Below are 15985 nucleotides of genomic sequence, written 5' to 3' on the forward strand. Positions count from 1 at the left end.
TTGTTTTTTAAAGGGGGGCCCAGGGGGTCCTTCTGGGACCCCCTAAGCACCTCTAGAGGGTCAGAGTATTTCCACTCTGCCCCCTTCATATGTTTTACACACTTATTCCCCTTGCTTCTTCAGCCTCGCTTCTATCGAGGCAGAAAATGGCCGCCAACAGTTCCTGGTTTCGAATGTAGACAGACACTCGACAGCCAATTAGCATTCAGCGTGCGATCGGGAGGGTGCGTGCTCGGTTCGGGGAGGGTGCGCTTACGGTGCGGGTAGGGTCCGCGGATCCTCCCCAGCCATAGATATTTATGTACTTTTAACTCTAATTTTCTCAGGAACTACTGAACGGATTCACATCATTTATGCAAAAGGCACGAGTCTGAACTGAGGACTACCTCTTTGACAAATTTGGTGTAATTCCATTCAGCGGTTCGGGCTGTAGCTGCGACAACAGATCCTATGGGAAATTGCATGGGGAAAACGTGTTTTGGGACCCCCCTTTTTTCTCAGCCCCCGCTTGACGAATCACCACGAAACTTTCAGGGTAGGAGCGGAGCTGGCCAAAAGTTTAGAAAATTTTGCGAGGATTCATCAACCAGCGCCAGACTTATTGGGAATAGAATGTTGCGGATTTCCTATGGAAAGTAGGTCCTAACTATAACTATCTACCGGCGACCGCCAGTAGATAATATATACATATATATATATATATATAAATATATATATATATTCCCGTAGCGATTCCAATACCATGCGCTCTCAGATAAACTCCAAATCCAATGATGTCAACAGGGATGTTTAATTCTCACAACGCGTTTCAGCTCGTTGCAAAGCCTTGATCACGTAAGATAGGTGCATTACACAGAAGGATTGATAAAGTTTTACAAAGGTGAACAATGAAGAAGGACAACATCGTAAGTCTCCAGTACCTTTAGCCCAAATGGAGCGGACATCTTGGAATGGTAACATGTAAGGGGATTACTAACAGAACACAGAATAAACGGTAAATGCACCCTTAATGTATCTGTGTACAGTACACTCACAGAATGTATAGTCAGAATATAATTCTCGGTGATTATCAGAGTTGACATATCAAATTAGAAAATCAAAAAATCACAAGAGCGACAATCTTAATGTTATTGTCCAACTTTCCGCTGAGATGCATTTCAAATCAATATCGCTGTGTAACGAATCAACAAGTGGTCATCTGAAACTATTCCCCTTATAAATGTATTGAAAGTGGTAAAAAGGTGAAAATATACACTGAAATACAGAACATCTCAACCACATCACAAAAACAAGATAGCAAGTTTACTATCCGTTACAATCTATAATAGATCTGTTTTATGTTACCGGATCACCAAGTGGTCATACGTAACTGTTTCTCCTACCAATGTACTGAAAGACGGTAAGTAAGTATACTAAAATGTTAAGCATCTACACAGTGTCACAGAACAAATAATGGCAAGTGCCCACTAGCAGATTCTTAGTACCCATCCCAAGAAAATATATCCCGCAAGATATAAGAACTTTAGAACTCTTTTTGACCAAGAAGACTGCCAAGAAGAATAGCCGGAGAAGCTGTGAGGAGGAACTACCACTTTGCTGAGTGCTTTGCTGTGTTGGCCTTTCATCATCACCTCTTGTACTGGAATATCATCCATATTAAGTGAAAAAAGCGCAGGGGAAAGGGTAGGTTGCCCGTGAAAGTGCTCGCTGGTGTCTGGGCCCCTTCCTTTCCTCCTGCAAATAAAAGAAACAAAACCAAACTCAGTATAAAGCATAATGAGTTATCAAATATTTAAAATAATGCAACAATTCTTAGTCAATGTGCACCTGATACATGGACGGAAAGAGAGGAGGTGAATACAGCCGCCAAAATATATATACATAATAGAAGCAAATGTGTATCAGTGCACAAAACATTAGACATTAACGGTAAAACTGTCGAAAAAACTCCCGAAACCACTGTAAGGGAAGGGTGTTGTTTTAAGTACCCAAATGTCAGCTCAATCCCTAAGATGACCTGCCATCTCCTCATCTTGATTTAATCCCCCAGGGTGTTTCGTCTGAAAATCCACGATGTATTTGGACTCCCTTTGCCTCAGTTTTAAAACTCGGTCACCACCCCTGGGGTTATTGAGAATCTGTTCAAGGATGAAAAATCTCAAAAGTCCAGGGGTGATCAAACAATACCACCAATGTCTTTGTTCAGGGCCTTTGACTTTGGAAAGTTTACAGGTAACTCAAATGTGAAATAAAGTGGCCAAGGGTTTGACACACAGCGTACTGGACAACATTTGTGTTGGAGTAATATTTTTGAAAACACAAATTGGCTGCCGAAGGGTTGCCGACACTTTTAGTGCAGTAAACGCTGATTTTTTCAGCATTAGGGTCAGAGTGTCAAATCCCTTTTAAGAATATTTAGTGCAATAGAGCAATAAAATATATATATATGTATTTAGCAGACCTGCTTATCTGCTGGATCACCTAGCTGGCTGTGGTTGTTATGACTTCTTTGCAAGAATTTCTAACTGGAGTCACCGGCACCTTCAGCCATGGAGGGTCCCAGCAGAAGTTAGTGAGCAGCAACATTGGAGGAGGTCTGCTACCGATGGAGTTTAGGAGGCGAGAGACCTCATTGACATTAAAAATGGATGTGAACATGATAGATTTTCTGTCAATGGAAACTTACACAGCAGATGAAGGATTCCATCAATAACCAATGTAGGATTGTGGCAAGCGGAAAATGTGGGTACAGCATTGTTTTACCAGTCTGTCATTCATGCTTCGGTCAACAACAACTTGAACTTTCTCATTGCAAACAATAGATTTACATTTTCCGCGTGTAATTTCTGTCAAGTTTAATGGATTGATTGTTTTACATATTCACATATAAATAGTGAAATGCCATGCATTCATATATAAATAAACACATATAAATAGTTGTATTTTAAAATGTAAACCTTTATTTTCAGAAAAAAGTAACTTGATTTAAAAAAGAAAATGTGAGCATATTGTTTTTTGGGAAATACTTATTTATAAAATGCCTTATTGTGTGGCATATTACATTTTTTTGAGTGTAAGTAATGTCCCAACATTACTCACATTTTAGCCAAGTTATATATGCTTGCATTCGTAAATTTGGAAACATTTGTGTACCTAATAATTTATGGGTTGCACTTGGTCTATGCTGAAATTTAGACAGCAAAAATATGATGGTACCAGAATAACATGGTAAACATGTCAAAAATGTAAAGTAAATGTATACTTAGCTATAAAATCTTAATATGTTTTCCTTGATATTTTTGCCAAAATAGTCCAGCACCACAATATTTTACAATTGATTTTAAGGCAAAACACTGTGCACTTATATATTGTCACATGCCATCACACACCCCAGACAATCAGAGAAGCATAACGCAATGTAACCAATGTGTGTACAGAGCACGTCAAAATATACCGTGCCTAAAAGACACAACATTAATATGTATAGGCTGAACCGTGGTACCATAGAGGAATTGGAACAGTAGTTCCAATCAGAACTTTTGCCTGACATCTAAATTCAGACTTACATCCCACATATATTGGTGCCAATTACGATCCGGTAAAAAAAAAGCCCGTACGACTCGTATCCGGTCTTTTTACCGTACGAATCGTACAAGTGCCGTACAAACTGCCAATTACGATTCGCATGGGAAAAAGACCATACGAATCGCATTGGGAATAATTGCCCACACGTCCTCGTGTCGGAAAATGTGTCCGACACGTCCTCGGACGAGTCACCGTACAAATGTGAAAAGTGAAGTCCGACCGCGGAATCACGATCCATCCCGTGCGTCAGAAGTTACAACCGTATGGAAAAAACACCGTCCACACCGAACACCCATAGCAACCATGGAGACATGTGCCCGCATACGCGCCCAACACCCCCCCCAGCCCCCGTACGTTCGAGTCGTACCCCCCGTGTATGTACACCCCCACCTGTGTACGTGTCGTACCCCCCGTGTATGTACACCCGTGTATGTGTCGTACCCCCCCTGTATGTACACCCGTGTACGTGTCGTACCCCCCCCGTGTATGTACACCCGTGTACGTGTCGTACCCCCCGTGTATGTACACCCCTGTACGTGTCGTACCCCCCGTGTATGTACACCCGTGTACGTGTCGTACCCCCCTGTATGTACACCCGTGTACGTGTCCTACCCCCCCCTGTATGTACACCCCTGTACATGTCATACCCCCGTGTATGTACACCCGTGTACGTGACGTACCCCCCCGTGTATGTACACCCCTGTACGTGTCGTACCCCCCGTGTATGTACACCCGTGTACGTGTCGTACCCCCCCTGTATGTACACCCGTGTACGTGTCCTACCCCCCGTATGTACACCTCTGTACGTGTCGTACCCCCCGTGTATGTACACCCATGTACGTGTCGTATCCCCCCGTGTATGTACACCCCTGTACGTGTCATACCCCCCGTGTATGTACACCCGTGTACGTGTCGTACCCCCCTGTATGTACACCCGTGTACGTGTCCTACCCCCCCTGTATGTACACCCCTGTACGTGTCGTACCCCCGTGTATGTACACCCGTGTATGTGTCGTACCCCCGTGTATGTACACCCGTGTACGTGTCGTACCCCCGTGTATGTACACCCGTGTACGTGTCGTGCACCCCCCCTGTATGTACACCCGTGTACGTGTCCTACCCCCCTGTATGTACACCCCTGTATTTGTCGTACCCCCCGTGTATGTACACCCGTGTACGTGTCGTACCCCCCGTGTATGTACACCCGTGTACGTGTCGTACCCCCAGTGTATGTACACCCGTGTACGTGTCGTACCCCCCCCTGTATGTACACCCGTGTACGTGTCCTACCCCCCCTGTATGTACACCCGTGTACATGTCGTACCCCCGTGTATCTACACCCGTGTACGTTAGAGTCGTACCCCCACCCGCGTATGCATGGAGCGTACCCCACCACAACATTCTAAGTACGGAGCGCACCCCAGGCCCCAACATCACAACCGCATGTACGAGTCGTACCAAGCCACACACAAGGACAGCACTGTACAACAAAATGGCCCATGTACACACCGTACACACGCTAAAAACGCACGTACACAACCAGGACAAACCAAAACAACACAAGAATACACCATTCGATTGGAACAAAGCCACTAAACATGTCCAACAACCACTAAAACAACACATTCACTGACCTGCAACTGCCAAAAACAAACAGAGGCCCAAAACACCACCACTCCTTATAACACACCCACCCAAAGTTCAAACACAGCCACACCCACCAATGGACCAATAAAAAGGGCCCACACACACAAACCATGAGCCTTTGCAACAGACTCACTGCTGCCAGACCCCACAGACAACCTACAGCACCATACTAGAAGCTTTACCACACCTTACACTTGCACACCTTCACACAACCACCTTCACAAACACCCCCTCATCACATTCACACACACACCTGCACAACCACACCCACACACCCACAACCATCCACACACACCCCCCCCACCATCCACACCCACACCCCTCACCATGCCCACTAACAAGAATCCAAAGTTCACTAGCCGAGAGTTGGAGGTCCTTGTCGATGAAATCCTCAGAGTCGAGCCACACCTCTTTGGAACATTGGTCAGACAGACCAGCATTTCAGCAAAAACAGCCATGTGGCAGACCATCGTCGATGCTGTGAATGCTGTTGCGGACACCAGAAGAAACAAGCAGGAATGCCAAGCCAGGTGGTACGATCTGCGGAGGAGGGTCCGAGCCAAGATGACGGATGAACACAACCAGGCCAACGTCACTGGAGGAGGGCCGTCCCGCAGACCCGTACACTACCATCCCTGGGAGGAGAGGGTGATGGCCATACTGCCGGTGGAGGCAGTCGAAGGATTAGGAGGATTCCGAGACCCGGGTGAGTACACAAACAACGCACCTCACATGGGGGGAACGTCATCCACAACCAAACTCACAAACAGGCACGCAACCACCCCAAGCTATCGCATGACTCAACCACACTCCATGAACACGCACATGCCACTGGCGCCACCATGCCCCATGCACCCAGCTGGACAATGTCAAGTCACAGGCCACAGAAGACACCAACACATGACACGGTAAGCCGGATGGCGGGAGGGTGGGCCCAAAAAATCACATAGTGCAACTCAGAAGCAGACAACAATGCCCTCTGCCCATATGGCCTAGGTCACAGCCAGACAAACAGTGTGTCCCCACACAGGAAAGACTTGCCAGCAAATGGCGGACGCCTTGCATTAACACATGGGGGTGAAGGCACGTTTTTGCACATGACAGCAGCTAATGAACAGCCAACACTGTGAAAGAGTGGCAGCACACACCACCACAGCAGCAGCACAGACACAGACACTACACCCAATGGGTGCCTGGAGATCAGAAACAAACTCACAGCAACAATCCAAGGGCCATTCAAAGAACTGCTAACAGTGTGTGCCCAGGAAGCTGGGCTGAGGTGACAGAGGGTGACACACAGAGGGAGGGAGAGGGGGACAGAGAGGGAGGGAGACACAGTTAGACGGACAGAGGGAGGAGGCCGACACACAGAGGGAGGGAGAGGGGGACAGAGAGGGAGGGAGACAGAGGGAGACGGACAGAGGGAGGAGGCCGACACACAGAGGGAGGGAGAGGTGGACAGAGAGGGAGGGAGACACAGGGAGACGGACAGAGGGAGAAGGCCAACACACAGAGCGAGGGAGAGAGGGACAGAGAGGGAGGGAGACACAGGGAGACGGACAGAGGGAGGAGGCCGACACACAGAGGGAGGGAGAGGGGGACAGAGAGGGAGGGAGACACAGGGAGACGGACAGAGGGAGGAGGCCGACACACAGAGGGAGGGAGAGGGGGACAGAGAGGGAGGGAGACACAGGAAGACGGACAGAGGGAGGAGGCCGACACACAGAGGGAGGGAGAGGGGGACAGAGAAGGAGGGAGACACAGGGAGACGGACAGAGGGAGGAAGCCGACACACAGAGGGAGGGAGAGGGGGACAGAGAGGGAGGGAGACACAGGGAGACGGACAGAGGGAGGAGGCCGACACACAGAGGGAGGGAGAGGGGGACAGAGAGGGAGGGAGACACAGGGAGACGGACAGAGGGAGGAGGCCGACACACAGAGGGAGGGAGAGGGGGACAGAGAGGGAGGGAGACACATGAAGACGGACAGAGGGAGGAGGCCGACACACAGAGGGAGGTAGAGGGGGACAGAGAGGGAGGGAGACACAGGGAGACAGACAGAGGGAGGAGGCCGACACACAGAGGGAGGGAGAGGGGGACAGAGAGGGAAGGAGACACAGGGAGACGGACAGAGGGAGGAGGCCGACACCCAAAGGGAGGGAGAGGGGGACAGAGAGGGAGGGAGACACAGGGAGACGGACAGAGGGAGGAGGCCGACACACAGAGGGAGGGAGAGGGGGACAGAGAGGGAGGGAGACACAGGAAGACGGACAGAGGGAGGAGGCCGACACACAGAGGGAGGGAGAGGGGGACAGAGAGGGAGGGAGACACAGGGAGACGGACAGAGGGAGGAGGCCGACACACAGAGGGAGGGAGAGGGGGACAGAGAGGGAGGGAGACACAGGGAGACGGACAGAGGGAGGAGGCCGACACACAGAGGGAGGGAGAGGGGGACAGAGAGGGAGGGAGACACAGGGAGACGGACAGAGGGAGGAGGCCGACACACAGAGGGAGGGAGAGGGGGACAGAGAGGGAGGGAGACACAGGGAGAGCAAATCACCCTTGTGGTGTGTGGGAATGTCTGCTCATCAGCAGGTGGACTGCGTGCATGTAGACAAGGGTGGCCAGTGCCAGCACCCCCCCTCTCCTCCATGGCAAAACACAGGGCCATGTCACAACCTGTGCACGAGCACAACGACAGCTACCTGCATCATTGAAGTGTGTGGAACAACTTCATGTGCCCACGTACAGTGCAACACGGAAGGCGCCAATGCACGGCTCGCCACACCTGCCCACTCCACTGCTGACTGCAGTCACACTTGACGCAGCAAGTAAGACTGTGCCACACATAGTTAAAGTCGCCAAAGCTGTGCCCAAGGGACATACCCATGCACAAGTGCACTGTGAGTGGAATGCAAGACAGATCCAAATTCCCAGAGGAAATGTTCCAACTTAGAAACGAATGAAACATGGATGTTGCATGGAACAAAATTAACATTGTCTCTCTCACACACAGGTCAACGTCCTGGTTCACCCCCCAACACTGGGGGGGAAGACTCACAGGACCCGGCTCTGCGGGAGGCCGATCCCACCGGCAGCGACGACTCTCACCACTCTGTGGACGACCCCAACCAACCTGGCCCCTCTGGTGTCAAACGACCTGCAGCACCTGCGTCAGGTACAACGGGGCCAACCACCACCCCCACTCCTGCCACATCCCAGGAGACACCCAGGATCCCTGCCCCACCACCACAAAGCAGCCAGTCTGTCCAGGAGGGACAAGGTTCTCCGGGCACCCAGGAGGAGGCAGGCAACACCGCAAATGCCATCCCTCACGGGTCCCGGAGACCCGATGTGCCCACAACGGCAGGCCAGGCGCAAGTGGGCAGGGGTGGTGGGAGTGGAGGACGGCGGAGGTGCCATCCTGACCAGTTGGCTGGGGAACCGGTATATTCCCATGTCCGAAACATCCTGGACACATACCGGCAGGACACCACGGGCATGGCCCAGGTTGTGTCCTCGAGGGGTGCAAGACCCAGCAGGCCCAGCAACATGCGGAGCAACATGCCTGTCTACTGCAACACCAACGGAGGATGGAGGACAGACAGGCTGAGCTCGTGACGGTGTTCACGGGAATTCACAGTACACTCCGTCAGATGGCCGACAACATGGGCAACCCTCCCTGTGCCAGAAGGCGTAGAACATCACCACCCACAGGGAGGGATCAGGAGGAGGAGGAGGACACATTCGATGGAGCATCCCAAACATCGTCACGGCCTGCTTCTGAGGGTCCCAGCAGGAGGGCTGGTCATCCACGGAAAAGACCGTGAGGGTCGGCGCTACAGCACCATCTCCCAGGGCACCTGGCCTGGCACCTGGCCCACTGGAGCAACAGCAGCACAGCATCAAAAGACATTCTCTGCCACATGGCCTTGCTGGTCACTGTCTGACCAATGTTGACAAAGACTGTGGACACCAACTCCCCTAGTGAACTTTGGATTCCACAAGCCCGGAAAGCCCCTCATGTCAAACCCCCCCCCCACTAAAATAAAAAGTCACACCATGAAGAGAAGATGCCTGCTGGTTGCATTATTACCTTACATGTGTCTTGTAAAGTCTAAACATGCCTGAGTTCTCTTTTGACTTCAACCATCCACACCCTGGGGCCTGAGTCTGGCACAGGACACACATGGGTCACAGTGTATTAGGCAAGACAGACATGGAGCACCATACACACCCGTGATGGGCCCAACCAGCTGAGGGGGTGGCCGCACAAACGTGCCGACAGACATATTGAGTACAGCGACAGCCATGCGCAGAGGTCAGGGATCATGTGGAGTGTCCTGGGGGGCACCCAGGTATGTGTGGACAGGTGGCAGAACCATGTCCTGCAAGCTTGAGTCAGGTGGATGCAGAGAATGGTGGCCTGGCCAACGTTGGATGCATGGGGATGGCACATGTCACAATACCCACACAGTCATGGACATCATGCACAATACACAGTCTAATCCCACACAAACAGCTTGCATCTTGCTACTCGACACATAGACACATAGCCACTATCACGGAAAACCATGCCAGACATGCCGGATGCACCGTGGCAACACACCAGCATTGACTGAGAAGAGGCACCTTGGCGGCATAGGGACACCTTTATTAGTCATGTATTCGGGATTGCAGAGGCAACTCGAAGTACACATGAACAGTTCATGTGGAGTAACATGTGGGTCCAACACTGGCACCCCCCTTCTGCAGCACAAATGCGTGATAGCCATGGAACAGGCACACAAGTGTCGGCTAACAGCTAAACACCCCCAGCTGCTCACGGAGAGCCTGCCATACACCATTGATCCGCTGATGTGGAAGTCCCACACCATGTCAAGCCAATGCAAACCGTATGTGTCCGAGGGCAGTGTTACACACATTGATGCCATCATCACATTCCACAATCCCATCACTGATGACTGTCAACAAGTCTGACCATCTATTCAGGTGTACCCAGCTGCATGTAATGTGTACCATGGTGATGCAACATGTCTGCAGAGGAACCAAACATCGACAGGAGCAGTGTGCATACATCGTGAACAACTGCCACACCGAATATACCCCTGATGCATCCCTTATCCTAAGGAGACTTCCAAACGTGTCCGTGCCTGTAACGCTGAGTCAGCACACGATGACGTGTCCATGAGGAATAGCAGTGCCACAACAATGCAACCAGCAGACGGCATGCGCAAGTACCTGGGGAAGAGAGACACACAAGAAGTCAGCCACAAAAAGCACAGCCACTTGCATGTGCATGTACTCGACACATGTATGGATGACAACATGCTAGGTCACAATTATGACTGGGGAAATACAACCATCACTGGCACCATCACTCCAGTTACAACAAACAAATGATGGACGGAATGCTGACAATGCATACATTCTCCCCCAGTCAAGAGATCTGTGTTAAATCCATCGTTATTTTGCCCACTACACCACCCCAGTTTAGACATGGCCATATGCAAATCAGTCTTGACCCTGTGCCTCATGGGAACAGTCCAGCCCGAACTGCCAAGCCATGTCTTCCCTGGACCGGAATCAAGCATCCTAGGACCGGTTTCTGGCTATCAGCCGTCATCAGCCAGGATAGCTTGACTCCAGTGGCGTAGTGAGCACGGGTCCCACGTCTGGGAATACCCATCCCACTTAGGGCGAAAAAGCGTTACAACAAACAAATGATGGACGGAATGCTGACAATGCACACATTCTCCCCCAGTCAAGAGATCTGGGTTAAATCCATCGTTATTTTGCCCACTACACCACCCCAGTTTAGACATGGCCATATGCAAATCAGTCTTGACCCTGTGCCTCATGGGAACAGTCCAGCCCGAACTGCCAAGCCATGTCTTCCCTGGACCGGAATCAAGCATCCTAGGACCGGTTTCTGGCTATCAGCCGTCATCAGCCAGGATAGCTTGACTCCAGTGGCGTAGTGAGCACGGATCCCACGTCTGGGAATACCCATCCCACTTAGGGCGAAAAAGCGTTACAACAAACAAATGATGGATGGAATGCTGACAATGCATACATTCTCCCCCAGTCAAGAGATCTGGGTTAAATCCATCGTTATTTTGCCCACTACACCACCCCAGTTTAGACATGGCCATATGCAAATCAGTCTTGACCCTGTGCCTCATGGGAACAGTCCAGCCCGAACTGCCAAGCCATGTCTTCCCTGGACCGGAATCAAGCATCCTAGGACCGGTTTCTGGCTATCAGCCGTCATCAGCCAGGATAGCTTGACTCCAGTGGCGTAGTGAGCACGGGTCCCACGTCTGGGAATACCCATCCCACTTAGGGCGAAAAAGCGTTACAACAAATGATGGACGGAATGATGACAATGCATACATTCTCCCCCAGTCAAGAGATCTGGGTTAAATCCATCGTTATTTTGCCCACTACACCACCCCAGTTTAGACATGGCCATATGCAAATCAGTCTTGACCCTGTGCCTCATGGGAACAGTCCAGCCCGAACTGCCAAGCCATGTCTTCCCTGGACCGGAATCAAGCATCCTAGGACCGGTTTCTGGCTATCAGCCGTCATCAGCCAGGATAGCTTGACTCCAGTGGCGTAGTGAGCACGGGTCCCACATCTGGGAATACCCATCCCACTTAGGGCGAAAAAGCGTTACAACAAACAAATGATGGACGGAATGCTGACAAAGCATACATTCTCCCCCAGTCAAGAGATCTGGGTTAAATCCATCGTTATTTTGCCCACTACACCACCCCAGTTTAGACATGGCCATATGCAAATCAGTCTTGACCCTGTGCCTCATGGGAACAGTCCAGCCCGAACTGCCAAGCCATGTCTTCCCTGGACCGGAATCAAGCATCCTAGGACCGGTTTCTGGCTATCAGCCGTCATCAGCCAGGATAGCTTGACTCCAGTGGCGTAGTGAGCACGGGTCCCACGTCTGGGAATACCCATCCCACTTAGGGCGAAAAAGCGTTACAACAAACAAATGATGGACGGAATGCTGACAATGCATACATTCTCCCCCAGTCAAGAGATCTGGGTTAAATCCATCGTTATTTTGCCCACTACACCACCCCAGTTTAGACATGGCCATATGCAAATCAGTCTTGACCCTGTGCCTCATGGGAACAGTCCAGCCCGAACTGCCAAGCCTTGTCTTCCCTGGACCGGAATCAAGCATCCTAGGACCGGTTTCTGGCTATCAGCCGTCATCAGCCAGGATAGCTTGACTCCAGTGGCGTAGTGAGCACGGGTCCCACGTCTGGGAAAACCCATCCTACTTAGGGCGAAAAAGCGTTACAACAAACAAATGATGGACGGAATGCTGACAATGCATACATTCTCCCCCAGTCAAGAGATCTGGGACACACCCACACACACCTCTGACTCACGTGCCATACATGCAGGTGGAGACACACATCGCAACACATGCCACACGGGGACCAATGCGTGCACACTCAGACACTGGTACTCACCACTAAGCAAAGAAGTCGCGTATGAGCCGAGTCCGGATGTCCTCTTGCGGCTCCACATCCTCCACATCACTAGCCCCATTGCCGAGCCCTTCGTCCTCCACGGGTGGATGGTCCTGGTCATCTTGATCCAGGATGAGTGGCTCAGCTTTCTCAACTGCCATGTTCTGCAGCATGCAGCAGACCATGAAGATTTTGCAGACCTTCACCGGGGCATATGGGAGGGCGCCGCCGGTCTTGTGGAGGCATCTGAATCGGCTCTTCAGGAGGCCAAACGTCCTCTCTATCACTCGCCTTGTCCGGCCATGGGCGGTGTTGTAGCGGAGCTGGGCCGGCGTGATGGGGTTGCGGAGAGGTGTGATCAGCCATGGCATGTTGGGATAGCCAGCGTCCCCTACATGGAAAGCACATGGACATAAGCAGGACAGGAGAAGCGGTCGTGCTGGAAGTCTACGCAAAATACAGGACAGACAGAGTGTACCCACCAACAACACATGCTCGTTCGTTGCGCAGCTGCGTCATCATTTCAGGCACCCTGCTACGCCTCATGATAAGCGGGTCATTCATTTAAGTCCAACGCGCGGCCACCGACTCAGTCATTTCCTAATCAACATGCATTTACAGGGTTCACAACGCGGCTGACTTCACAAGCAGCATCGCCCGTGAACAAGAAGGATCCCGCCCTCTTGAAGACACATCTACCTTTTCCATTCCAAAAACCCCTCCCCTAGGTAATTATCCTTTCCGTCCACCTTGTTGATATGTACATATATCACTATCGCGTGAAATCGTCGTCGTGCACCGCCTGTCAATCAGGCGCACCTTTTATCGATACCACCCATGCACCACTTTTCTTAAATCGTTATGTCACAGACATTACTCATCATGTTATGTATAGATATCACTATCGCGTGAAATCGTCGCCGTGCACCGCTTGACAGCCAGGCGCACCAACTACCGATACCTTTTATGCACCATTTTTTTAAACATTATGTCACAGGCATCACTCATCACCTGGCACCATGCCTAGCACCAACCAAGTGCGTCGCTGAACTAATCATTTCACCAAGTCCCTTCATCACTGGCTTATTCCCCTCACCAATTGTCGCATGCGGCGCCACCCCTGAGCACACAAAATGACAATTGATATGTCGTCCTTTTGAATACGCAAATTTCTGAATACGCAAAATGTTGACTTTTTTGCATATTTCTATTCTCTCCTTTCTTCCATTCAATGTTTATAGGCGTTATAATTCTACCAGGCATTACTTTGTTGACAAATTCTTTAGTCCTGATGATGATCCCTCTATACTAGGAGCTAGGGATCGAAACGTCACGTCGACTTGTTAATAGTTCCACATTATGGCAATTGTTTAAATGCACCGTGGATACTATTGGTTAGAGCTTACTTAAAGTCACTGATTGTATTGTAAGCCCCCACGATCGCTCCAAAACTTGTTTGCCTGTTACCAATTTGTAATTGCCTCTCATTTCCTGGCTTTTCTCTTTCCTCTCTCTGTTGAAAACTCGGTACAGGACTGTGCCCCTGTTTCATCAGCCTTCTCATTTCTCACTTACAATTCTTTGACCATTTAAGATTAAATGCTCCTCTGTCCGGCTGGACACAGGAGGAACTCACATAGGTCTCATTGAAGTCTATGGCAAAACATTGTCTCCTAACTAGAAATTAAGCTAGGACCTTTTGTTAACAAAATAAGTTAGTACCCGTGGTCCTTAGCTACCCCTACCGGGTTCCCTTGTTATTTAAACTACTACATAGCGCAATCGCTGGATTGCAAGGGTTTGTCCTACCCTTCCCAACCAATTTTCTGGTCGGGCCTACCTAGTATCCTTTTCACTTGTTTTTCACCTTTATTTTCTATTTTTCTGCCTATCATTCCTCATTCTATCTTAAGATCATAATATGTCAGCTTTTGCACCTCTATACACTGACGACTATATTAAACAACTATGCTCAGGACCCTCTCTACTTTCTGATACCACAGACTTACCCACAACACTCAATACTTCAATACCCGAACAACTAGAGAAACTTAAGAAGAAACAGGTTCGCTTACAACTTATGGTTTTAATGCTCACTGAATATCTCAAAGCAGAAGTCATTCCTCTTGGCCTGCAAGTGCGCAATATTCCCGGGATTTTTACTGATAACCCTAAGTACATAACAAACTTCAGTTACATAGGAACCACATGCTCACGTCATTGGTTAGTTTTAGGTATAGACATTGCTACAGAAACACTGAAAGCATTGGAGACAGAAATTGCAGACCTCTACAAACAGATTCAAGATTCTAATCCCACTGCAGAGGCCAAGAAATTATTAGAACAGATTGAGAAAACCGTTTCAGACTTCCATAGAATAGAGCAAAATAAGAAGTCAAACAAAATCAAAAAAGATCTTAGATCGTATAGCACAGAGGCCACATATCCTTATTTACAGAAAGACTTCTATACCAATAGATCTTACGGCACCTACCAAAATAATCGCCCCTGGGGCAGATACAACAGACGCCAAAATCTTGTAGGCTTTTCTGATACATCAGCGGAATCATCCGATAATTCCGACCCAGGTGAGGGCACAAGCACCACAAGGCGTGGAGGCGCCCAACAATCGCCTTTTTTAGCCAGAGGCCCCCAAGAACCCCCACAACGAGGAAGGGGAAAGAGAAACCAAAGATGGTACAACCCCCCGGGAGAACGGAGGACACGCAACAACTTCTACCAATGGTAGATAATGATCATTCTTTAACACAATACATCGACACCATCCCGATCTTTAATTTATCGAGCCATTCACTAGATGCAGATGAACTATCTCTCTTGAGAAAAGGTTTATCATTTGTGCCCACTGTGCCACCCAACTTTATGGAACTCCATACAGAACTTCTAAGATTTTTTAGACGCATTCGCCTCCAAGCCTTTTTCCAACTGCACCCCACTCCTGAACAAATCAAAAACACTCCTTTCCGACCGCCATCTAATTTCTCACCTTCGGCGGGAATGATCCCATCAGAAATAATCACCTTTGAAAAAATGGTTCTAAAAGATCTCGCCATTATCCAGAACAACAAACACTTTGTTCCTTTCAATCTTACATTGAAAGAAAAATTAGCAATTGGTCAACTAAAAGAGAAAGACTCGCTAATCATCAAAAGTGCAGACAAAGGTGGGGGCATAGTCCTACAAGAAAAGACAGCCTATGTCGCTGAAATTCAACGACAGCTGGACAAT

Source organism: Triturus cristatus, chromosome 5_2 (assembly GCF_964204655.1).
Source record: "Triturus cristatus chromosome 5_2, aTriCri1.1, whole genome shotgun sequence".
Lineage (NCBI taxonomy): Eukaryota > Metazoa > Chordata > Amphibia > Caudata > Salamandridae > Triturus > Triturus cristatus.